This window comes from Acartia tonsa, chromosome 5 (genome assembly GCF_053477335.1).
Source record: "Acartia tonsa isolate MP-2025a chromosome 5, ASM5347733v1, whole genome shotgun sequence".
Classification (NCBI taxonomy): domain Eukaryota; kingdom Metazoa; phylum Arthropoda; class Copepoda; order Calanoida; family Acartiidae; genus Acartia; species Acartia tonsa.
In genome coordinates this window covers 466657-491665 of record NC_137264.1, presented here as the reverse complement: position 1 = coordinate 491665, position 25009 = coordinate 466657, and the positions used below count along the sequence as shown (strand labels likewise).

The 25009-nt window shown below is 31.0% G+C and overlaps 1 protein-coding gene across 3 annotated transcripts in view; it reads right to left on the bottom strand.

Annotated features, from left to right (window-relative positions):
* The window catches only part of LOC145318477 (uncharacterized), a 195931-nt gene that overhangs the window by 164055 nt on the left and 6867 nt on the right, over window positions 1–25009 (bottom strand). Inside the window, exons 1-3 of one of the 3 annotated variants that reach the window (XR_013879347.1) lie at window positions 18740–18826; window positions 17867–17953; window positions 16861–16920 (exon numbers count right to left, since the gene is read on the bottom strand). The exons of 1 other annotated variant lie outside the window; for it this stretch is intronic. The gene's annotated coding sequence lies outside the window, so the exon portion shown is untranslated. Of the gene's footprint in view, window positions 1–16860; window positions 16921–17866; window positions 17954–18739; window positions 18827–25009 lie in introns of those variants that run through there. One more of the 3 variants, XR_013879348.1, reaches the window with a different exon arrangement.

Sequence of the window (25009 nt, the reverse complement as noted above, 5' to 3'; positions counted from 1 at the left end):
GTTTATTTAATTTTACAATATTTATTGTTTATTATAGAAACATGTTGTCAAAATATAAACAAAATAATTATCATTCTAAACACAAATATTATATTGTATACACTATACACTAAAAGGATGTCATTCTATCTCATAAACGGTTGGATAAAAATTCACTAATTTTAGAAGTTTGGTATTAAACTGAGAAAAAAAGTCTTTAAGCAAGAGGCGATGTATTTAGTTATATGATAAATTATAGATTTTAGGGATATTAATTAAAATTGAATAAAAAATTATATTGTATTTTTAGAATTTTATATCAGAAAGTAAAATAATATTTATAAATCTCTGATGAAATAATTTACAAAACTCTCATTCATTTACATTTAAATAGAGAGAGGATCAATATTGCCAGCTCTCATCTGGATAGAGAGAGGATCTTCTTCAAATATTTCTTCTTCTTTAATTTCTTCCTTGATATAAACTTCTTCATAATTAATGAAACTAAAAGATACAGATGGTGGAACTGTATTACTACAGCTTTTAATCATTATTAAATGTCCAGGGGATTTTTCATGTCTTGATAACTCTAAACCAGAGATATAATGTTTGTCACAAAGTTCACATGAGTATGGCTTCTCACCTCTATTGATCCTTTCATGGACAGCCAAATCCCAACCAGATTTAAATGTCATTTCACATTGATCACATGAGAATGGTTTAATGCCCGTATGAATTATTTTATGTCTATTCAAGTGACTACTCCTTGCAAAGGTCTTTTCACATTGATCACATGAGTATGGTTTCTCGCCAGTATGGATTCTTTTATGTCTAGTCAAATCACTACTTTGTTTGAATGTCTTTTTACATTGATCACATGAGTATGGCTTCTCGCCAGTACGGATCCTTTTATGGACCGTCAAATCACTATTTTTCAGAAATCTTTTTTCACATTGATTACATGAAAATGGTTTCTCACCCGTATGGATCCTTTTGTGTCTAGTCAAATCCCTATTTTGAGAAATATCTTTTCACATTGATGACATGAGTATGGTTTCTCTCCTGTATGAATTTTTCTATGTGTCATCAAACTAATATTCTGAGAAAAGGTCTTCTCACATTGATCACATGAGAATGGTCTCTGTATGTACCCTCCTATGAACAACCAAGTGAGATATCTGTGTAAAATTCTTGTTGCAAATATCACAAGTATTCATGCTGGTATATCCTCTCACAATCTCCTAAATAAATTAAGATATCAAAACACAAAAAAAATTAGCAACTAAAAACTACATCAAAGATGATAATTCCATAGAAGCAAAGCAAGAAAAAACAGACGTCCAAACAAACAATAAGAATTGTAAAAGTCATATCTAATTCTGATATGCCTAAAGAAGGTGTATCAACTATTTTTTTTATAGCTAGCCGGTTCTTTTAGTAAGTAGTAGATGTAAAATTTTTCATAGAATTCAGATATGCAATCGGTTTTTTTGTAGACCTCTTATTTTTTAAGTAATTTAAGTTTAAAAAAAAAAAAATTAAGTCGATTTTAAGGTACTAAAATGCAACAAAAATAAGAAAGAAAATGGTCATTATGAACAAAAATAGTAAGATCTTTAATTTGACACCTTACTTTTTCAATTCTGTCAGGTAATTATTGAAAAAATCGATTTTTTTTAACCCACGAGAATAAAAACTTTGAACTTAATTTTATTATTTCACAAATAAAAAAATATGGGTTCATATATACCTTCAGAATCAGAAAAATATTACGAATCCATTGTAAGCAAAATTGAAAAAAAAAGTTTACAATATAGTATATAAACTACAATAAAAGGAATTATATGAAAATATCATATTATATTGTACAGGCAACGTCTTAATTCTTCAATTGAGTATAAAAATGGGAAGGGGGTAAAGAGGGGGTAAAGAGGGGGTAAAAAAGGGAATACAATAGTGTTGTCTGAACAAAAAAAATAATTGGCCATTTCTTTAATTTTTTAATTTTTTAATTTTTTTCAATTTTGCTTACAATGGATTCGTAATATTTTTCTGATTCTGAAGGTATATATGAACCCATGTTTTTTATGTCTGTTTGAGAAAATATTTAGGTCTAAAGTTTTTATTATACCGAGGTTAAAAAAATAGATTTTTTCAATAATTACTCAACAGAATTTTAAAAGTAAGGTGTCAAATTAAAGATCTTACTATTTTTGTTCTTACTGGCCATTTTCTTCTTTTATTTTGTTGCGTTTTAGTACCTTAAAACCGACTTAATTATTTTTTAAAAAAACTTAAATTACTTAAAAAATAAGAGGTCTACAAAAAAACCGATTGCATATCTGAATTCTATGAAAAATTTTACATCTACTACTTACTAAAAGAACCGGCTAGCTATAAAAAAAAAAGTTGATACAACTTCTTTACGATAAGAGCTATTGTTATAGACATACAGACATATGTAAGAAAGTAGAAGGAAAGGAATAAACAAGGATGTTAACATTTATAAAAGCAAAGCTGACAAACAGAGGTTGATACGGTTTTATTACCCCCCCATCTTTGGGTTATGTAACCCAACCACCCCCCCCCCCTTCTCTCCATATTTAGTTTTTATATTTATTTTTTATAATATTTAGCAACTCCTCCTACTGTTCTAAATTAATGATAAATGGGCGGAGTTAGAATTTAATATTTGAGGCAGGGGAGTCAAATGAGGGGTTTCAAAGTTTGGGGTAAGCACCCCTTTATCCCCAACCTAGGACTTCTATGATTTAAGGCGGTAAATATAAATAAATACATACACAAAGAACTGGAAATAAATTGTTATCATAAAAGAAAAACGCTAATGACAATATCCATAAAATCCAAGCTCAAATAAACCAGACTAGCAGAAAAATCCAGGGATCTAAAGGGATAAGACAATGGATATTGAGTTGATGTACATTCCCTTTAATGATGCACATAATTACTCTTTCTGTAGATTAAAATTATTGGTTGAAACGATTGAACATACAACTTAATGAACCAACCAATCAAAATTCACTATTGTCCCTTAAGTTGTTAAGCAAACGAATAATAAAACGTTATTATAAAACTTTGGGTACCTCTGAGAAAAAACTACGATCTATCTTTGATTGCATATTTCTTAAAAAAATTTGAAACAGAGCAGTACAGAAAGAACAAATTAGGAAATTGTCACCAAATTATTTATAAAACAAGGATGAAACCAATCAAAAAAGCGAAGCTAAGAAACAGTAGAAATATAGGATGTCATGGCAGGGGGGTGTCCGTCCCACATCTACCCCTACACCCATGGGATCAGCGCCTGCCGAACCAAAGCTCCAGAAGGAGCAGATGAATTACAGTTCAATGCCAGAGATCTGCCATCTTTTTAATTCACTCGACAAGGAAGTATGCTAGCAGGAAGCTGCTTCTGCTATTGCTATTCATTGCCGGAACCGTGCAGAACCCTGAACCATGGATCTGCCCCAAGTGTTCTAAAAATATCACCCGTGCTCACTACTCAGTTCAATGTTCCAAATGCACCTCCTGGTTTCACCTTAAATGCTCCCCCTTCAAAGCCTTACACGAGAGGAAGGCCCGCCAGCAATGGGAAGGCTCCAGTTGCACTCCCATCCAAACCCCCCCCCCCCCTAATTCTCCTACCCCACCTCCTCAAACACAACAGCAACAACACACCAACAACGAACTTGAACTGAACCTATGTCAAATCAACATCAAGAGCAAGAACACAGAACTGATGCACCTAATGACAACTGAAAACATTCATGTTGCCATGGTGCAAGAGACCAAATTGACAGATAAATCCAAAGATTTTTCAACACCTGGATACACTCTGGTAAGAGAAGATAGGAAGAGAGACAAGGGCGGAGGCCTAGCTTTCCTTGTCAAAGACACCATCCCCTTCTACACCAACAACATCCCCAACAACATCAAATCCCATCAAGATGTTGAACTCCAGAGTATATCCATAGTAGGGATCAAAGACAACATCACTTTAAACAACGTTTATATCCCTCCAGTATCTAGCTGTCAAAATGGTCCCAATCATCCACTCCAGCACTCCAGGATATCCTCTCCTTTACCGCTGGCAACAAACACAATATCACAGGCGGCGACTTCAACGCCCACCATGCCAACTGGTTCTCTAAAGGAGAGGAGGATGCCAGAGGAAGAAAACTGGCTGACGAGATCTCAGACTCAGACCTAAGTATTCTGAACGAAGATCTAGACACAAGAGTCACCAGCCAGAATCAAAGCTCCCCTGACATCACACTGGCAACACCATCAATACCACCATATACATCCTGGACAGTGAAATCCAGTCTAAACTCTGACCATCTACCTATAATAATCAAGCTAAAGGCAGACATAAACACCACCAAGTCTACCGACAAAGTTTACATTAACTTTGCCAAAGCTGAAAGGACTGGTTTCACCTCTTTTGCTGAGAAAAAGTTTTCCAGACTCCCAACCCCCACCTCATCCATCAGGGGAGAGAAGGCATTCAGGAAAATCATGAATGCTGCGGCCCAAAAGTTCATTCCTAAAGGTCGTATTGTTAATGTTCACCACAACATCCCCTCAAGCACATTCAACAAAATCAATGAATGAGACAGGCTCCGGGTGCAACAACCTGACAGTGAACGTTACCAACTTCTCAACAAGGAAATAAGAAATGAGATCAATGACCACCGCAAATCACAATGGCAAGAACATCTCGAAAAATGTGAAGCAGGATCTCAGAAATACTGCAAAACAATAAAAGGCATCTGTCAACCTCAAAAAACGCCTACCAACACTGCCATCAAATTCAATGGTAGGATCATCTCAGCAAATAGGAAGATTGTAAACCTCCTCAATCAACAATACTCACCATCAACACCCAAAAGACCATCAAAACAATTCCGTCAGACCATCAGACACATAAAACGGAAGAAGACCTGGCTACAAACAACAACAACAACAACAGTAGAAATATAAATGTATAAGTTTTAACAAAATTGTAGTAAATTTGTTGCCAAACTGCTTAATTACAGGAAAATAATAATAATAATACTTATTAGTGATGTCAGGTACCCCCTAGTTTAGGAGATAGCACATTGTACCTAACTACTACATGAATCACCATACCAAGTTTGAAATTGAAAGAACAATTCTAACATGACTAAATTAAATGAAAGAGTTTACTATTCCGGACAGAGGTATGGACGGACCCACCTTAATTATAGAAAAGTTCGCTTTAAACCATCAGCATTGAATAGCACAAGAGAATGGGTCTGGAGTAATTAAGTAAAGCACAAAAATATATAAATACCTTATAATATAAAGTAGATCTGTATAATGGATTTCTCTCTGTTCACAATGGATGTTAGTTACTGACTGACAATGATACAATTATCAACCTAAATCATAAACAATAGTTATATTTATTAAAATTAAAGCGCAACAAAATCTCCGCCTATTTACCTAATTATGATGCTCAACCTAGACTCCTCCTACTTATAGGCAGAAGCTGAGTTAGGAAATGTTTCTGTAAAGGTGGATTATAATAAATGAAGATTCTGGCGGGATCGGAATTATTATCATATTGTAAATATGTCCACATAGTTTTTTCAAGTAAAAAAACTCCAATAGTAAAAGTTAATTTATCTTATATGCCTGTCTTGTTTTCACAAAATCAGTTTAACGACCAATTCAGCCTAATTGTTTGATATTTATTATAATTCAAAATTATGCTTGCAATCATTTTCTGAACACAAATTAGATGTAAAACAAAATCTGCCTGATAAAAGTTTATTTTTTCTGTTTATCTTCGCGGCTAAACACTATTTAACATATTTGAAATAAAAACAGTAAAGGTTCACTACTCCAAGTACCCAAATTCGGCATATGCAATTCATGCAATTATCTCTTTAAAACAAACCTTTTAAAAAGAGAATATTGTGACTGCAATAATATTGTGCACAGAGGTTCAAATGGATTAAATAACGTCCAACGTTTTAATTAAATAGATACCTTGTGATATAAAGTAGATCTGTATAATAATGAATATTGCTCAGTTCTCTGTGAATGTTAGTTACTGACTGACAATGATCCAATTATTAACCTAAAAAAAAAAAAATTACTCATGTACATAAATAACGCTAAACAAAATCTCCGCCCATTTACTCAATGCTATCGGGCCCCTCCTACTTTAATCAGAACATAGATAGATAAACGTTTTTTTGCTAAATAAATATTCTGGCGGGAAATTATTCTTTATCTTTAAGGGTATTAAAATGTTTTTATGTCAATAAATCCAAAAACTCTGAATCTTTTAAAATAATAATCTCAACATGAAACCATGAAAGTTATTGAATCAAATAATAATTATCACAAAGACATTGAAAAAGTTCAAAGTCACAAAAACTTATCCATTAAGAAAAATGGATGACAACATCCATGAGTATAAAAGCACAAAATAATCATTGCTAAGAATTTGGGCAAGGATGTGAATAAGCTTAACGAAACCTCCGCCATTTACTTAAATATGATGCTCAAGGCAGATTCCTCCTACTTTTTATCAGAAACTGAACCAGCAAAATGTGCTATTCTAAATAATGGCGGGACATTGTTTTTTATTTATATGACATAGGCATGATGATGATGAATTACGCTCCTAAATTTTGCTGGAAGCGGAGGGGTGTTAAAACTTACTCATAGGTGTTAAATTTCAAAATTTTGGGAGTGCATCTGCAAGATAAAATAGAATAAATTTCCTAATTGTTTTCGGGGAAGGGTAATCAACCTTTTTAATGTTCCCGAGAGTGAGTAGTTACTCTACCTGAGAGTTATGTCCATCATTATTTTCTCTCAGGGTAAAACCTTTAGTAATAAAAAATTTAATAACCTGTGTTTTTGTAAACAAAATTAGTAGAAAACTTCTTTCTTATTGATATCTATAATCTGTGCATTTTTATTTGTTTATAAATTAATCTGAAAATAAATATTTACATTAGACAATTATCTTTATACTAAAAAACATAAAACTACTGTTTAGTTATATTACAATATTTATTCTACGTTAATATGAAAATATGTTGTCAAAATAAAAAACAAAATATTTATCATTATCAATATATTAAATTCTAAGCTTAAATACAAACTTATTTATAAACTAATAAGATGTCTTGCTATACGTATGTATGCATGGTCATTACTTCTCTTATACAGCTGGACAAACTTTTTACTAATTTAGAAGGATGGTATTAAACTGAGAAAAAAATTCCTTATAAGCAAGGGGCGATGCTTTTAGTAATATGATAAAGTAGAGATTTTACGGATATTTTTTTTAATTGGCTAGTAAATTATGTTGTATGTTTAGATTTTTATATCAGAAAGTAAAATAATATTTATAATTCTCTGATGAAATTATTTACAACACTCTCATTCATTTACATTTGAATAGAGAGGGGATCAATATTGTCAGCTCTCATCTGGATAGAGAGAGGATCTTCTTCAAATATTTCTTCTTCTTTAATTTCTTCCTTGATATAAACTTCTTCACATTTAATCAAACTAATAGTTACAGAATGTGGAACTGTATTACTACAGCTTTTTATCATTTTCAAATGTCCAGGGGATTTTTTATGGGTTGATAACAAGGAATTAAAGTTGTAATGTTTGTCACAAAGTTTACATGAGAATGGTTTCTTATCAGTATGGATCCTTTTGTGTTGAACCAAAGTACTTTTATCAGAGAAAGTTTTTTCACATTGATCACATGAGTATGGCTTCTCACCAGTATGGATCCTTTTGTGTTGAACCAAAGTACTTTTATCAGAGAAAGTTTTTTCACATTGATCACATGAGTATGGTTTCTCTCCTGTATGGAATCTTTTGTGTCGAGTCAAATTACTACTAGATGTAAATGTCTTTTCACATTGATCACAAGAATATGGCTTCTCGCCGGTATGAATTCTTTTGTGGTTAGTCAAATTACTACTAGTTGTAAATGTCTTTTCACATTCATCACATGAGTATGGCTTTTCTCCTGTATGAATTCTTTTGTGTTTATTCAAATTACTATGATTAGAGAAAGTCTTTTCACATTGATCACATGAGAATGGCTTCTCATCAGTATGAAAAATTTTATGAACATTCAAGCTACCACTAGTTGCAAAGGTCTTTTCACATTGATCACAGGAATATGGTTTCTCACCAGTATGTACCCTCCTATGAACAACCAAGTGAGATTTCTGTGTAAAATACTTGTTACAAATATCACAGGTATTCATGATGGTATATCCTCCCTCAATCTCCTGAAATTATTTATGTGACTTAGAATAAGAACAAGATATATTTCTATTCAGATATTATTAGGTAAGCAACTAAAACAAGGATGACAACATACAATACATAAAGATTTTATTTTTCAACTGTTTATTCAAAATGTTTAAAAAGTCAAGCTGAAGCTAAATAATCATCATGTTTAAAAGGGACAAACGGTTTCCTAGTAATAATCATATAGATCCGATGCTTTCTCATTTATACCTAACTGTTGAAGGAATCATCAAAATCATTAAAATAATCCTGACATGCCTAAATTAACAATAAGACCTATCCTTTACCTAAGTTCTGACGGAAATTGTAGGATGAAAGTTATAAACAAGGAAGACAACATTTATAAAAGCCAAGCTTAACAAATCTAACAAACAAACTTACAATGACAAACATAAAGGATTAAAGGGGACTATCCTCGAACAAGAGCAAGTGATTTTTAGCACCTTCCAGCATTGATCTATAGTATTTTCTTAGTGAAAATGCCAGGTATATGTTTGATATTTGGTTTAGCGACTAAAAAGTTAGGTTTCACCATGGTTTTATGTGAAAAAAACTTTGAAATGTAAAGCATTTTCAAAGCAATTAAGTCAAATGCTTTGTTGAATTCAAAGGACAAAATAAAATAACACGGCAGAAAAGCATCAAATGTTGTAAATTGCAAAAGTACATAAACCCTTTTTCTAAATATATATTTTAGATCACAGTAATACACTTTTGTGTTAAAGATTTTAAACAACAGTTTGAACTCCTCAAAACATTTGATGATATTGCACCAAACAATGCTTAACATTTCAAAGTTTTTTTCCTATAAAACTATGGTGAAACTTAACTTTTTACTCGATAAAGCAAATATTAAACATAAACCTAGTATATTCCCTAAAAAATACTATGGATCAATGCTGAAAGGTGCTAAGAATCCCTTGCTCTTGTTCGTGGATAGTCCCCTTTCAATCATTTTTTAAAACGAAGCTTTTCTATAATTAGGGTCCGTCCATAATGGTTAGCTCTTTTCGTTTACTAAGGTTCGATTTAAAAAGCATTGAATGTCTATAATCGCCACCAGAATGTCCAAACGTCCATTTCAAACATTTATAACATTTTTAACAACAAACTTGTATGCATTATAATTATCCGATTGATCTTATTGATACAATGTTATAAGCGAATCATCTATATAATTACTATAACCAAGTCCTAAATTATCCTGCATGTAAGTAGTTTTTCAACAAATTTACTTACAATTTTGTTTAAAATTTTTTTACATTTATATTTTAATTGTTCAAGTTCTGACACTCTACAAGTGTTAATGTTCGTTTGTCCTACCGTTTCAGAGCTTCGCTTTTATGGATGTTGTCATCCTTGTTTAGGTAAATTTTATTAAAAATTTTGGATACGATGAAACATTTACAACTTTTACACAGAACTTGCAATAACTTTTTTCATGGAAGAAACACATTGATGACAACACCTATAAAAGCTAAGCTCAGAAACCATTACGAAATCTCACACAATAGAGTGTATAATATCTAGATGGCCTCCCCAAAAATTTAATTACTCCTTGCTTTGTAATTTTAATATGATTATGTATATTTAATATTTAAATGTATTGCATTAGTTAATAAATTCTATATAAAATATTTTACAAAAGTTCATATTTTTTACAATGAAATTATAAATTCGTATTGCATGACTGATTTAGAAATTTGATATCTACTTATGTAGTACATATTGTATCGTTTGCCGCGTGACGAACACTAACACTCCTACAAACATTTTGGGTATTTATATTTTGGGGACTCCAATGCCATAGAAATGAGGAGATCATTAAATTTTTTTTTGATTATTAGAAGAACTGAATTCAAAAATCCTAAAAAGATTTCTCTTGGGAGGCTGTTAAAACCCTCCCGGGACCTTTAAGAAGCTGGAGTGATTGTAAGCTATTTTCTTGGGTGAAAAACCAGATTAATAGAATAGTTATAGCACATAAAAAATTGTTGTAAAAAGGTTAAAAATCAACATGTTTTGAATAAACGTATGGACTCTCTGGTAACGCTTATTGTACCTAATTGTTATAGAAATCAACATGTAAAGTTTGAAATCGATAGAACAATTATAAAATGTCTAAATTAACAAAAAAAGCTAACCATAACAGACGGACGGACCAACCCTGATTATAGACAAGCTTCGCTTTTAAAAACATATAAAAATTAGCTACCTATGTAAGATAAGAAGTTTTAATCAATTATTTCTCTCTGCTTAGCACCACGTGAACCTTATCTGACTGAAGATGACTGTAAAAAAATCCTAAAAAAAAACTTATATTATGTTTTGAAATTCTTTATCTGAACAAAATATTTATATAATCTCCACCCATTCTATGAGCCTAGAGGTCCAAAGTTGTGCGACTCCTCCCACTACAATATATAGGGTTTAACCATAGAGAAAAAAATAAAAGAGAGGAATCGAAGCAACTAGAAGACGAAAATAGGCAGGTGGCCTAGATGCCTACTCAGCGCTGTTGCCGCGCTAAAATTTATTACTATTCCACTACTTTTCAAATGGAAGGATTAAAAATTATTTAAAAAAATATTTTTTTACTTTTTACTATTTCCATATTTAGGGCAAGAATATTAGATTAGATATTTTTGTTTTAATGTTTTAATTAAAAATTACATAGAATTTTATTTTTATTTTAAAAAATTTGTATATGAAAGATAAATCCTTCTATTTCTAAAAAGGGGGAAATTTTTTTCATCATGAACATTCAGCTGATTCTGACCGCCCACGGCTGTTTGCTAAATATCGCTTTTCTTTTTATTCACATTATTATCTATGATTGACTTACAAAAAGCCCTGGGCGGCTTTTGATTTTCGTCTGCTTCTAAATTTAGGGATGGGGAAGTAGTATTTTACCATGAAAAGGGGGTGAGTATTCATCCTCTTATCCTTTTTCCTTATGGGTTTAACTGTTCAGAAAGGGATAAAATTATTTCAAAATCGTGTAAATTTGGCGGCAATAACAGTATGGTTACTATTTCGGTGGTGCCTAATTGATTGCAATTTAATGAAATACAAAATTATATATGTTAGATGGTATTCTTGTAACTTATGCTTGCAATCAAACTTTTTAAATGCACTTCTTTCAACTATCCCTTTGTTGAAAAACTGCTTAAATACAGGATAATGTTTAAAGACATACTTACAATTTTGGTATTTAACTATAGAGATACTTTGATTATAACATTATACCTTGTTGTTCTAAGAAACAGGTATACAAAAATCAGATGATAATACCACATAACAGTTTGTTGTTAAAAATGTTTAAAATCAACATATTTAAGATTGATGTATGGAATTTTGGTAACGATTATTGGCTTATTATTTGGCTACGCTTTCTAAATCTCACTTAACAACTACAGGAATCACCATGCAAAGTTTGAAACCGATAGGACAATTAAAACATACATAAATTAACAACAAAAAAGCTATCCGTTTTGGACCTACGGACGGACTGAAGCTAATTGTAGAAAAGCTTTAAGTGGTGCCACATTTACCCCACTACCTTTCTTTCAAACAGACATATTGCTTGAACTATGATGCTGTAAGCTTTGCATAGGTACTAAAATTCAAATTCTTAAAAATTTTGGGATAAGAGGTGTTAATTAGGGTTGGGCCGGATATCCGGTGTGGCCGGACATCCGGCCATTTTCAATATCCGGCCGGATACCGGATATTGAAACTATCCGGCCGGATATCCGGCTCTATAATTTTTTATACTTTACACCAAAAATCTTTGCTTTTTAAAATTTTAAATGGCTATAATTTTCTTATTATTGAAGCTAGAAGAACATTTTTTCTGAACAAGTTTAACTTTATGTAAATTTATAAAAGATTTTTGAAGAAATTTTTTTTTGCTACTTTAGTATCTGGTAATTTGGCCGGTTATCCGGCCGGATATCCGGTAATTTGGCCGGATAACCGGATAACCGGATATCCGGCCCAACCCTAGTTTAATTGTTTGAAACCGTTAGGAATCTTATATTTATTTATCACGTATATTTTATTGCAGGATTCGAGCATCATTTTAGCAGAAGTCAATGAAATGTTTAATGTGATGGAGCCTGCATACCAAATTCATTACATCAGCTATATCCTATACATTAGTCATTCTTACTCAAATATTTTTGGGTATAGTACTTTTCGTGGCAACGCCTCTTGAGGGGCGTTTGTGGTCTTTTACAGTAGCTTTTGCTAGGTTATAGGGGTTAGGTTAGGTTAAGTTGGGTAGGGGTATTGCCCCAAAGGGTTAGGCAATTGGCCCCCAGTGCTAGAAATTATAACGAAATGCCTTTAAAAGGGCATGCAAAAGGGTCTATACTCATATGTTTTTCCTTCTTAAAACTTCTCGAGCGAAGGAAGAAAATAAGACAGTCTTTCAGGGTTAATGAGCAATATTTTTTTAAAAATGAGCATATAAAGGGGAGGGGGGGTTTAATGCAACCATCTTGTAATCAGTGAGCAAATGGCACTTAGAATTCGAATTTCGATCTGAAATTTTGCATGAGTAATCCTTGGTAAGTCTATTTTCCCTAAATTGAACAAAAAGTTGTAAACGTATCGGCTGGCGGCTCAGGCATTTAGCCGTTTTTTTGCCTATTTTCAGGGCAAATTCATCATTCATTACGTAGGAATCAACTTTTTAAAACATATTTTTGGTTTAATTCATGTTAAATGATAGCAATAACTATTTCTTAAATTTCTAGTACCAACAGTTACCGGCTAGAACCGTTTGATAACGTTTTGGAGTGGCAAAGAGTTTTATGTGGAGATAGGTTTCGTGACTATTTACCTCTGAAGATAGCCCAAAAAATGGCAAAACGGCTGAGCCGCCAGCCGTTACTTTTCCAACTTTTTGTTCGATTTAGGGAAAATAAACCTACTAAGGATTAATCATGCAATATTTCGGATCAAAATTAGAATTCTAAGTGCTCACTGTTTACGAGATGGTTGCATTAAACAACCCCCCCCCCCCCCACCCCTTATTATTTTAGAGGCGTGCAGAAGGGAGCTGTAGGGGGATGAAATGTTAAAATTTTGGGTAGTGGATACCCCATTCACCTTATGATAAAAAGTAGATCTGTAAAATGGATTTCTCTATGTTTACTGTGGAAGTTAGTTACTGACTGACGTTGATTCTATTATCAACCTAAATCATAAACAATAGTTAACTCTTGTTTATAAAAAAGCTAAACAAATTTACTTGAACTCAAGGCAGACTCCTCCCATTTTTAATCAGAAACTGGACAAGCAATTATTAGAGGGATAAAGATTCTGGCGGCAAATTATTTTTTTATCATACATTATTACATGATATAGGTTTTTAAAATGTACATTGTACTGTACATATAGTATTTTGTCAACATATAATAGAAAGTAGATCTGTATAATGGATATCTCTCTGTTCGGTGTGAATGTTAGTTGCTGACTGACAATGATACTTTTGTCAACCTAAATCATAAACAATGGTTAAGTCTTGTTTAAAAAGAAAAGCTAAACTAAATCTCAGCCCATTTACTGAAATATGATGCTCAAGGCAGACTCTTCCCACTTTTAATCAGAAACTGGACAAGCAATTATTAGAGGGATAAAGATTCTGGCGGCAAATTATTTTTTATTATGCATTATTATATGATATACAGCATGACCCTCGAAAAAGTTTTTTTAAGCATCTGCAGCCTATATTTCTTAATAAAATATTAAAAGATTAATTTTCTACATCAAAGGATATCAAAATATTTTTTTTATATCGATTAACAGCCGAGATTTTAAAAGCCAAAGTTTGGAAAAGGTGCTTGAGAAACTGGATATTGCTAAATATTTCTTAGTTTTTTATTAGTATATTACTTTTTATCAACCAGTTAATAAACAAATAAGAAAGAAGAGCAAGTTTACAATTGATACCTTTTTTATTGCATTAAAAATGTTAGTTTTACATATAAAAAAATACTTTTAAAATTTTATTGAATGCATTTTTTTCTAATAACCATTTACCCATATACCTTATAATATCCCCTTCTAAGCATGACCTTAAATGAACCCCTCCCCAATTTATCCTTATGACCGGAAAGGATTAGCGCAAATTTGACCTAATAAATTAACACCCACTTATACAAACTACTTAAAGACACATAAAAATCATTTAAATTGTTAAATATTTAATAAAAGTTTGTAGCTGTAACTTTTTCGTTTTTTAACTTATTAAATAAAATAAAAATTGTTTGATTTCTGTTTATGTAAACTTTCAATTTGCTACTATTTTTTATGGGATTTCTTTCTGTAGAGGTGTTTTTGCAATTTACACTAATCTAAAAATGCCTTTTAGAGCAAGTGAAAAAAGTGTTTTCAGCATGAAATAAATTTCTTGGAAACATCTTTATATAAGTTTTATAAAAATTATTGAAATTATGAGGAAAACACGTCATTTCACTTTAAAAAAACATTTTTCTTGAAAAGTTACTTTTTCCTCAGCTACTTTTTCAAAACTTTGGCTCTAAAAATCTCAGCTGTTAATTGATGTAAAAAAATATTTTTATATCTACTTATGTGGAAATCTACAGAGAACAAGGACATATACATTTTTTGATAATTCATTGAGAAATATGGGCTGCAGATGCTTAAAAAAACTTTTTCGAGGGTCATGCTGTAGGTTTTTAAAATGTACATTTTACCTACTGTACATATAGTATTTTGTCAACATATAAAATCAATGTAATTTAGCGGCTCAAACAGAATAAATGTGAACTTAATACGGACAGATGGTCAAAATTGGAGAAAGGCTTTGTACATAAAATATGATAAGAAATTAAAGTACCTTTCATGAGTTTATTCCACAATCCAAAATTCCTCTGTGGATTTCTCTCTGTTTTCTGGAAATGTTAGTTACTAATGAAATTGATCCAATTATCAATCTAAAATAAAAACAATTGTTAACTCTTGTTTAATAATAGAACCTCAAAAAATCTCCGCCCATTTACTTAATCAAGGTGCGCAACGCAGACTCCTCCCCTTTTCAATCAGAAATTGAAAAAAGAAAATAAAGAGTGTGGAATTATTTTAAAGGAAATTCTGGCGGCAAATTATTGTTTAGATAAATGAGAAACTTGAATAGGTTCAAGAAAAGATTTAAAAAGTGAGATGAAAAATTTTCATTTAAATTGAATGGATATTATACTGAAAGATCTTGCAAACAGCTACAATAATCAGAAAAGTTTAGCACTGGCCACAAATAAGAAAAAAAACACCATTAAGGGAGTTGTCACTCTACCTAAGAGATATGACCCGGCCCTCTTTATTTCCTCTCGGGGTAAAATCTTTAGTAATAAAAAGTGAATAACTTGTGTATTTGTAAACAAAATTAGTGTAAAACTTCTGTGTTATTGATATCTCTGTACATTTTTTTTAATTAATCTGAAAATAATATATTTACATTAGACAATTATTTTATTTACACTACAAGATAAATAAACAAAATAATGATTTTCTTTATACTGGAAAACAATAATATCAATCATGTAAAAAATCATTTAAACAGCAAGTTGTATGTGAAATAAAATGGAGACAGATTTAATGTGGAGATCCTATAAAACCAAGAGTAAAGTAAGTATATTTACAATTTAAATAAATAAAAAATTGCAACAAATAAAGATAAAATGCAGATTTTTTATGTGAAAAATAAGATTTAGATTTTCATTTAAATTGAGCAATAATCCTGTCTCTCTAAATAAGCATTTGTATCCTATGACAATTAAATGTTAATATTTATATTTTATGATGAACAATATCAATAGTATCAATTCTATCTTCATCATAATTCTGTTGACAAGAAAGAGGATCTTCTATTTCATGTTTAATATTTTCCTCAATATTGTCAGCTCTCATCTGGATAGAGAGAGGATCTTCATCAAATATTTCTTCTTCTTTAATTTCTTCTTTAACATCCACTTCTTCACATTTAATAAAACTAATAGATACAGAAGTTTGAACTGTCTTATTACAGGTTTTCATCAATTCCAAATGTCCAGTGGTTTTATTGTGTCTGGTCAATTTATTTTTTTGTGCAAATGCCTTTCCACATTGATCACACGAGTATGGCTTCTCACCTGTATGAACTCTTTTGTGAACAGTCAATTCACTACTTTGCCCGAATGTCTTTTCACATTGATCACATGAGAATAGTTTCTCTCCTGTATGGATTCTTTTGTGTCTAGTCAAATCACTATTTTTAAAAAATGTTTTTTTACATTGATCACATGAGTATGGTTTCTCACCTGTATGGATCTTTTTATGGACAGTCAATACACTATTATCAGAAAATGACTTTTCACATTGATCACATGAGTATGGTTTCTCACCAGTGTGGATCCTTTTGTGTATAATCAGTTTATATTTCCGTGCAAATGCTTTTCCACATTGATCACATGAATATGGTTTCTCTCCCGTGTGAACCCTCATATGAACAACCAAAGCAGATTTGCATGTAAAATTCTTATTACAAATATCACAAGTATTCATGCTGGTATACCCTCTCTCAATCTCCTGAAATATATTTTTTTTGAATTAAAATACAAAATGATTAATGGTTAAAAAGATATTTTTAAATTGACACAAAATATGTAAATTATGGAAAATATAAAGAAAATTACCTAGGGATTTTACGGCGAAAATAAATAAAAAATAAAGATAAAAACTTATATATTTGTTTATAGACCCACAACATTTATGTTAATCATGAAAGAAAATTTAGTAACTTCTCCTATCACATTTATTCTAATTTAAATTTTTTAAAAATATTTAAGAGGGTATACAGCGATGAAAACAAACCAGACAGAAAAAATCACTTTGATGAAAGCTGAAAAGATGCATATTTCTTAATTTCATCAGAGCAGTACAGTTACATTATTTGTAATATATAGTAGGTAACGTATTCAGATAGGTCATCAAATTAATCAAAAAACGAGGATGACAAGATCCATAAAAGTGAAGCTCTGAAACGGTATATCAAACAAAAACTTAAAGAGTGTCAAAACTGAATAATCAAAATAATCAAAGTATAAACAAAATTGTAAGTAAATTTCTTGCAAAACTGTATAATTACAGGAGACTATTTAAGGACATACTTACATTTTTCGAACTAGAATTGTAAACATATAGTCATAGACATTCTGGTAACAATTATTCAGTTGCTACTCTTTCTAAATCGTACCTAACTACTACAATCCACCATAAATATATCTTCTAGAAATTTAATATATCTCAGAGCATTACCGACAGACCAGCCATCCTTGTAATTTAAATATTTGATACTCATGGAAATTGGGAATCTTTACACATAAAAAATCAACAGCCAGAAAAGTTGAAATTTACCCCACCGTTTTTCTTACAAACAGACAGATAGACGATTTATATAGGGATAGTGAAATATAGTTTTAATAACACAGAGTTCCTTATAGATCACATAATAGATGTAACACAATATAAATACCTTATGATATAAAGTAGATCTGTATAATGGATTCTCTCTGTTCACTGTGAAACTTAGTTGCTGACTGACATTGATTCAATTATCAACCTAAAATATAAACAATATTTAACTCTTTGTTTATTAGAATAAAGCTAAACCAAATCTCCGCCCATTTACTTAATTATAATGCTCAGCGCGGACTCCTCCTACTAAAACCTAATAAAAAATTGGACAAGCATTTTTTTTTATAAAGGGTGGGGTGTTATTTTAAAGAAAATTCTGGCGGCAAATTATTGTTTAGATAAATACGAGACTTGAATAGGTTCAAGAAAAGATCTGGATTAATAAAAGTGACATGAAAAATTGTAATCTAAATTGAATAAATATTATAGGTAAGTTTGTTAAGGAGTAAAACTCCGCCACCCCCCCCCCCTCTCCCAAGAAGCACTTTATATTATCTATAATATTTTATCCACCCTCCCCAAAATAACCCCTTATCCCCTAAAAAAATGTGCTAGCGCTTTACTTCTCACTAAAAGCCCTTGGTTTTTACAAATAAGGTACAGCTTACCCAAGGGATAAAAGTTTTTGATGCGTCATTTAACCAAATAATCATAAAATACCCTCCCCCATCCCAAAAAAATGGTTTGGAGCCCCTTGACAAGCATCTGACATTTTTTATTATCTGCGAATATTTACAGCCCTTTCATAATAAATATAAATATACTCAAAGATCTTGCAAACAGCTAAAATAATCAGGAAAGTTTTGCATTGGCCACAAATAAGAAAATTACAATATTCAGCTATTAGGAGGGTGAGGAATATAACACTATTAAGGGAGTTGTCACTCTACCTCTCGGGGTAAAATCTTTAGTAATAAAAAAAGTGAATAACCTGTGTGTTTGTAAACAAAATTAGTTGAAAACTTCTTTCTTATTGATATCTATACTATGTGCATTTTTATTTGTTATAAATTAATCTGAAAATAATATATTTACATTAGACAATTGTTTTATTTACACTACAAGATAAATAAACAAATTAATGATGCGTCTTTATACTAAAAAAAACAATAAAAATATTGTTCAGTTAATTTTACATTATTTATTCTACATTATGGAAACATGATGTCCAAATAAAAACAAAATATTTGTCATTATCAATAAATTAATTCTAATACAAATCTTATATTGTAAACCAATATAATGTCCTTCTTTATGTATGTATGCATGTTCAATACTATTTCATAAACGGCTGGACAAACAGTTCACTAATTTAGGAAGTTTGGTATTAAACTGAAAAAAAGTCTTTGATCACTGTATTTAATGTATTTAGTTACGGAGATGTTACGGATAAATTAAAATTAATTAAAATTGGATGATAAATTACGTTGTATATCTGGATTTTTATATCAGAAAGTAAAATGGTATTTAAAATTATCTAATAAAATTATTTACAACACTCTCATTCATTTACATTTCAATAGAGAGGGGATCAATATTGTCAGCTCTCATCTGGATAGAGAGAGGATCCTCTTCAAATATTTCTTCTTCTTTAATTTCTTCTTTAACATCAACTTCTTCACATTTAATTAAATTAACAGATACAGTAGGCGGAACTGTATTATTACGGCATTTCATCATTTCTAAATGTCCAGTGGATTTATTATGATTTGCTAAATCTGAACTATAGGTATAATGTTTGTCACAAAGATCACATGAGTATGGCTTTTCACCTGTATGGAATCTTTTGTGGTTAGTCAAACAACCCTTATTGGCGAAAGACAATCCACATTGATCACATGAGTATAGCTTTTCACCAGAATGGATCTTTTCATGACGGGCCAATTTATCTCTCCGTGCAAAAGTCTTTTCACATCGATCACATGAGAATGGTTTCTCTCCTGTATGAATTATTTTGTGGGCTGTCAAATGACTACTTCTGTTAAAGGTCTTTTCACATTGATCACATGAGTATGGTTTATCACCATTGTGGATCCTTTTGTGTATATTTAGTTTATCTATCCGTGCAAATGCTTTTCCACATTGATCACATGAGTATGGTTTCTCTCCTGTATGAACTCTCCTATGAACAACCAAGTTATCTCTCCGTGTAAAATTCTTGTTACAAATATCACAGGTATTCATGTTGGTATATACTCTCTCAATCTCCTGAAATATTATTTTTATTAATGAAAACACAAAATTTTATTTTTTTAGTATTTTTAAATACTGGAAATATCTAAACAGGTTAAAATTGAAACAACGACGACAACTTCCATATAAACAAACTATAAAAATTGTAAGAGTTGTATCAAAGTTGTTGTCAATAAAGCTAAATAATTTTAGAAGAACAACATTTCTATAAACAATTTTATTTAGGTATTGTTAAAGGAATCATTAGAACAATTCTGATATGACTAAATTTACGATAAGAGCTTGTCACAGTGCAAAATGAAAGTATTAAACAAGAATAACAACATTAATAAAAGCAAAGCTGACAAACATGGAATGACAGCATTTATATGGTTTTATAACCCAACCAACCCCCCCTTTCCCCAGATTTAGTTTTTAAAATATTTAGCAACTCCTCTTACTTTAATTGTTCTAATTCAATAATAAATGGGCGGAGTTAGAATTTAATATTTGGGGCAGGGGAGTAAAATGAAGGATTTCAAAGTTTGGGGTAAACACCCCTTTACCCCCATCCCAGGACGTATATGAGTTAGGGCGGTAAATATAAATAATAAATTCACATAGAACTGGAAATATATTATTATTATAGAAGAAAAACATTGATGACAACATCCATAAAACAACATCAACAAAACAGAATGTCAGAAAATTCACACAAAACTTTAGTAATCTATCTTTGATAAAAGCTGAAAAGATGCATATTTCTTATAAAAATTTGAATTATGGCAGTACAGACATACCAACACATCAATTGATATCTAATAGAGTATGTGCTTACTTATAACATTGTAATAGGAATGCGCATTACAAAAATTAGATTAACAGGATATTTATATCACATAAAAATTTGTTGTCAAAAAGGTTTAAACATGTTTTAAATGGATGTATGGACATTCTGGTAACGATTATCGAGTTGCTACGATTTCTAAATTGTACCTAACTACTACATGAATCACCATGCCAAGTTTGAAATCGATAGGACATTTCTAAATTAATCAAAAAGAACTAATCGCTCCAGACTGACTTACTCTAATTATAGAAAAGCTTTGTTTTAAAAAATTAGCATTGAGTAGCATAAGAGAGTGGGTTTGAGATTCCCTATCATCACAAACCAAATTCTCCATAAATCTAATATAACCAGAGCATTACAGACAGAGCATGAAAATTAAATAGTTGATGCTCATTAGAATGGGGAATTTAAAAAAAGTCTATCTTAAATAGCAGCCGAGAATTCAGATTTCCTCCACTACTTTAAAATAATGACAGATGTATGATTTACATAGGGATAATGATATATAGATTTTCATATTGATCAGATAACACATCTAACCCCAACTCCTTCTGAAGTAATAATTTAAAGTACAAAAAATATAAATACCTTATAATATAAAGTAGATCTGTTTAATGGATTTCTCTCTGTTCACTATGAATGTTAGTTGCTGACTGACATTGATTCAATTATCAACCTAAAATATAAACAATAGTTAACTTTTGTTTTATTAAAATAAAACTGCACAAAATCTCCGCCCATTTACTCAATCAAGATGCTCAACGCGGACTCCTCCCTTTTTTAATCAGAAACTGGACAAGCAAATGTTTTTTATAAAGGGTGTGGAGTTATTTTAAAGAAAATTCGGGCGGCAAATTATTGTTTAGATAAATGAGAAACTTGGATAGGTTCAATGAAAGATTTGGATTAATAAAAGTGACATGAAAAATTGTCATCTAAATTGAATGGATATTATATGTAAGTTAGTTAAGGAGTAAAACTCCTCCCCACTTAGTTAACAGTTAACACTTGTTATATAAAATAAAGTCTCCGCCCATTTACTTAAATATAATGCTCAACGCGGACTCCTCCCACTTTTAATGAGAAACTGAACAAGCAAATATGATATGGTGTTATTTTTAATAAAAATAATGGCGGCAAATTCAGGGAGGGAGGAGACATTGAGCTGATAATTACGCTAGTCCTCAAGGTTTTATAATTACGTTTTCTTATGCTTTTGACCAACAACTTTGGGGACTATTATAAATGCATTCCGATTGGTGCATCAATAAAGCAAAGCTCTGAAACGGTAGGACAAACGAAACAGAAAACAATAACAGAAAAAAATGTATAAAAGTAGGTAAAATTTTGTCTAAGAGCAGTTTGACAGCCTTGGATATTTTATACTTAATTAAGCTTCATATTGATGAGAATTTTGACAAGAAGTTTCAGCCTTTATAGGAGACAAGAAATTCACGTTTCCTCAAAATGCTTCAGACGGACATACGGACAATTCGAATTATAGGGTATTAGATGGACTGATGAACATACGAATAGCAGAAGGCGGACAGTTGTAGTGTCCTGGTTTGATTAGGCTTGGTTAGACGATTTTAAAACTAAAAGAATCATTGTTCTGGCCCTACTGTAATTACAGTTAAGATTTTTTTTGCTTACTCACTTAGACGGACATACCAATAACAGGATGTTGACGTTCGTAGTGCCATAGATTGGTTAGAAGATTTTAAAACTAAAAGATCCATCCCTTATTTCTACTATAGCCAAAGTAAAGAAACTTTTCCTAACTTACTTCTAGACATTGGAACGGACGTACCAACATACGCATGTCAAGATTATTAAAAAAGAATAACATGTGTTTTTGTAAATAAAATTACTTTAAAACTTTTTTCTTTTTGACATCTATACGCTGTGAGTGTGCATTTTTATTTGTTATAAATTAATCTGAAAATAATATATATACATTAAACAAATATTTTATTTACACTACAAGATAAATAAAAAAATTAATGATGTGTCTTTATACTGGAAAACAATAATATCAATCATGTAAAAAAATCATTAAAACAGAAAGTTGTATGTGAAATAAAATGGAGACAGGTTTAATGTGGAGATAATGTAAAACCAAGTGTAAAGTAAGTATATTTACAATTTAGAAACGCCATAGAAAAATTAAATATTTACACACTAATTAAAATAAACACAGTATCTTAGACGTTGACAAAAATTAATAATAAGCATTTGTATCTTCTATATTTCTATTTTATGATGAACAATATCAATTCTATCTTTTTCATAATTCTGTTGACAAGAAAGAGGATCTTCTTTTTCTTGTTTAATATTTTCCTCAATATTGTCAGCTCTCATCTGGATAGAGAGAGGATCTTAGTCAAATATTTCTTCTTCTTTAATTTCTTCTTTAACATCAACTTCTTCACTTTTAATGAAACTAATAGATACAGAAGTTGGAACTGTATTATTACAGGCTTTCATAATTTCTAAATGTCCAGGGGATTTTTTATGTCTTGTTAACTCTGAACTAAAGGTATAATGTTTGTCACAAAGTTTACAAGAGTATGCCTTCTCCCCAGTATGAATCCTTTTGTGTCGAATCAAAGCACTATTCTGAGAGAAAGTCTTTTCACAACGATCACACGAATATGGTTTCTCACCCGTATGAACCCTCCTATGGACAGTCAATTCACCACTTGTTTTAAATGTCTTATCACATTGATCACATGAGTATGGTTTCTCTCCTGTATGGATTCTTTCATGGAGAGTCAATTCACCCCTTCGTTTGAATGTCTTTAAACATAGATCACATTTGTATGGCTTCTCACCAGTATGGATCATTTTGTGTTTAGTCAAGTCACCACCAGATGTAAATGTCTTTTTACATTGATCACATGAGAATGGCTTTTCACCTGTATGGTTCCTTTTATGTACAGTCAAATTACTAATTTGAGAAAATGTCTTTTTACATTGATCACATGAGTATGGCTTTTCACCAGTATGTAGTCTTTTATGTAAAGTCAAAGCACTATTCTGAGAAAAAGTCTTTTCACATTGATCACATGAGTATGGTTTTTCACCTGTATGAAATCTTTTGTGCCGAGTCAAGTGACTACTACGTGTAAATGTCTTTTCACATTGATCACAGAAGAATGGTTTCTCACCCGTATGAACCCTCCTATGATCAATCAAGTGAGATTTCTTTGTAAAATTCTTATTACAAATATCACAGGCATCCAAGTTGTTGTCAATAAAGCTAAATAATTTTAAAAGAAAAAACAACCTTTTTAGTAACAAATTTACAGATACATTTTATTTCTTTGTTGTACCTTATTGTTAAAGGAATTATCAGAACAATTATGATATGCCTAAATTTACGCTAAAAGCTAGTGTTATATATGTATATACAGACAAATGTAAAAAAAGCTTTGCTATTAAAAGTTGTAGAAAGAAAGTAATAAACAAGGATGAAAACATTAATAAAAGCAAAGATAATAAACATGGAATGACAGCATTTATATTTGTGTACAGAGGTTGATATGGTTTTATAACCCAACCACCCCCGCCCCCCTTTTCCCCAGATTTAGTTTTTATAATCATTGTTTATAATATTTAGCAACTCCTCCTACGATAATTGTCTTAAATCAATGATAAATGGGCGGAGTTAGAATTTAATATTTGAGACAGGGGAGTAAATATAAAAAAATGAATTCATATAGAACTGTAAATAAATTGTTATCATAGAAGAAAAACATTGATGACAACATCTATAAAAGCCAAGCTCAAATAAACCAGACTAGCAGAAAAATCCAGGTTTCTAAAGGGACAGTGGCCAATAAATTGATGTACATTCCCTATGATGATGCACAAAATTACCCCTTCTATAAATTAAAATTTTTGGTTGAAACGATTGAACACTCAACTTAATGAATCAACCAATCAAAATTCACTAGTGTCCCCAAAGTTGTTAAGCAAACGATTAAGAAAACTTTATTGTGAAACTTTGGGGGCATATTTCTTATAAAAATTTGAAACAGAACAGTACAGACAGACCAACGCATCATGTGATATAGAGTAGGTGCAAATTATATACAAAACAAGAATGACAACATCCATAACCGCATAACTCTAAAATGGTAGGACAAACAAACATTAAAACAAGTGTCAGAACTG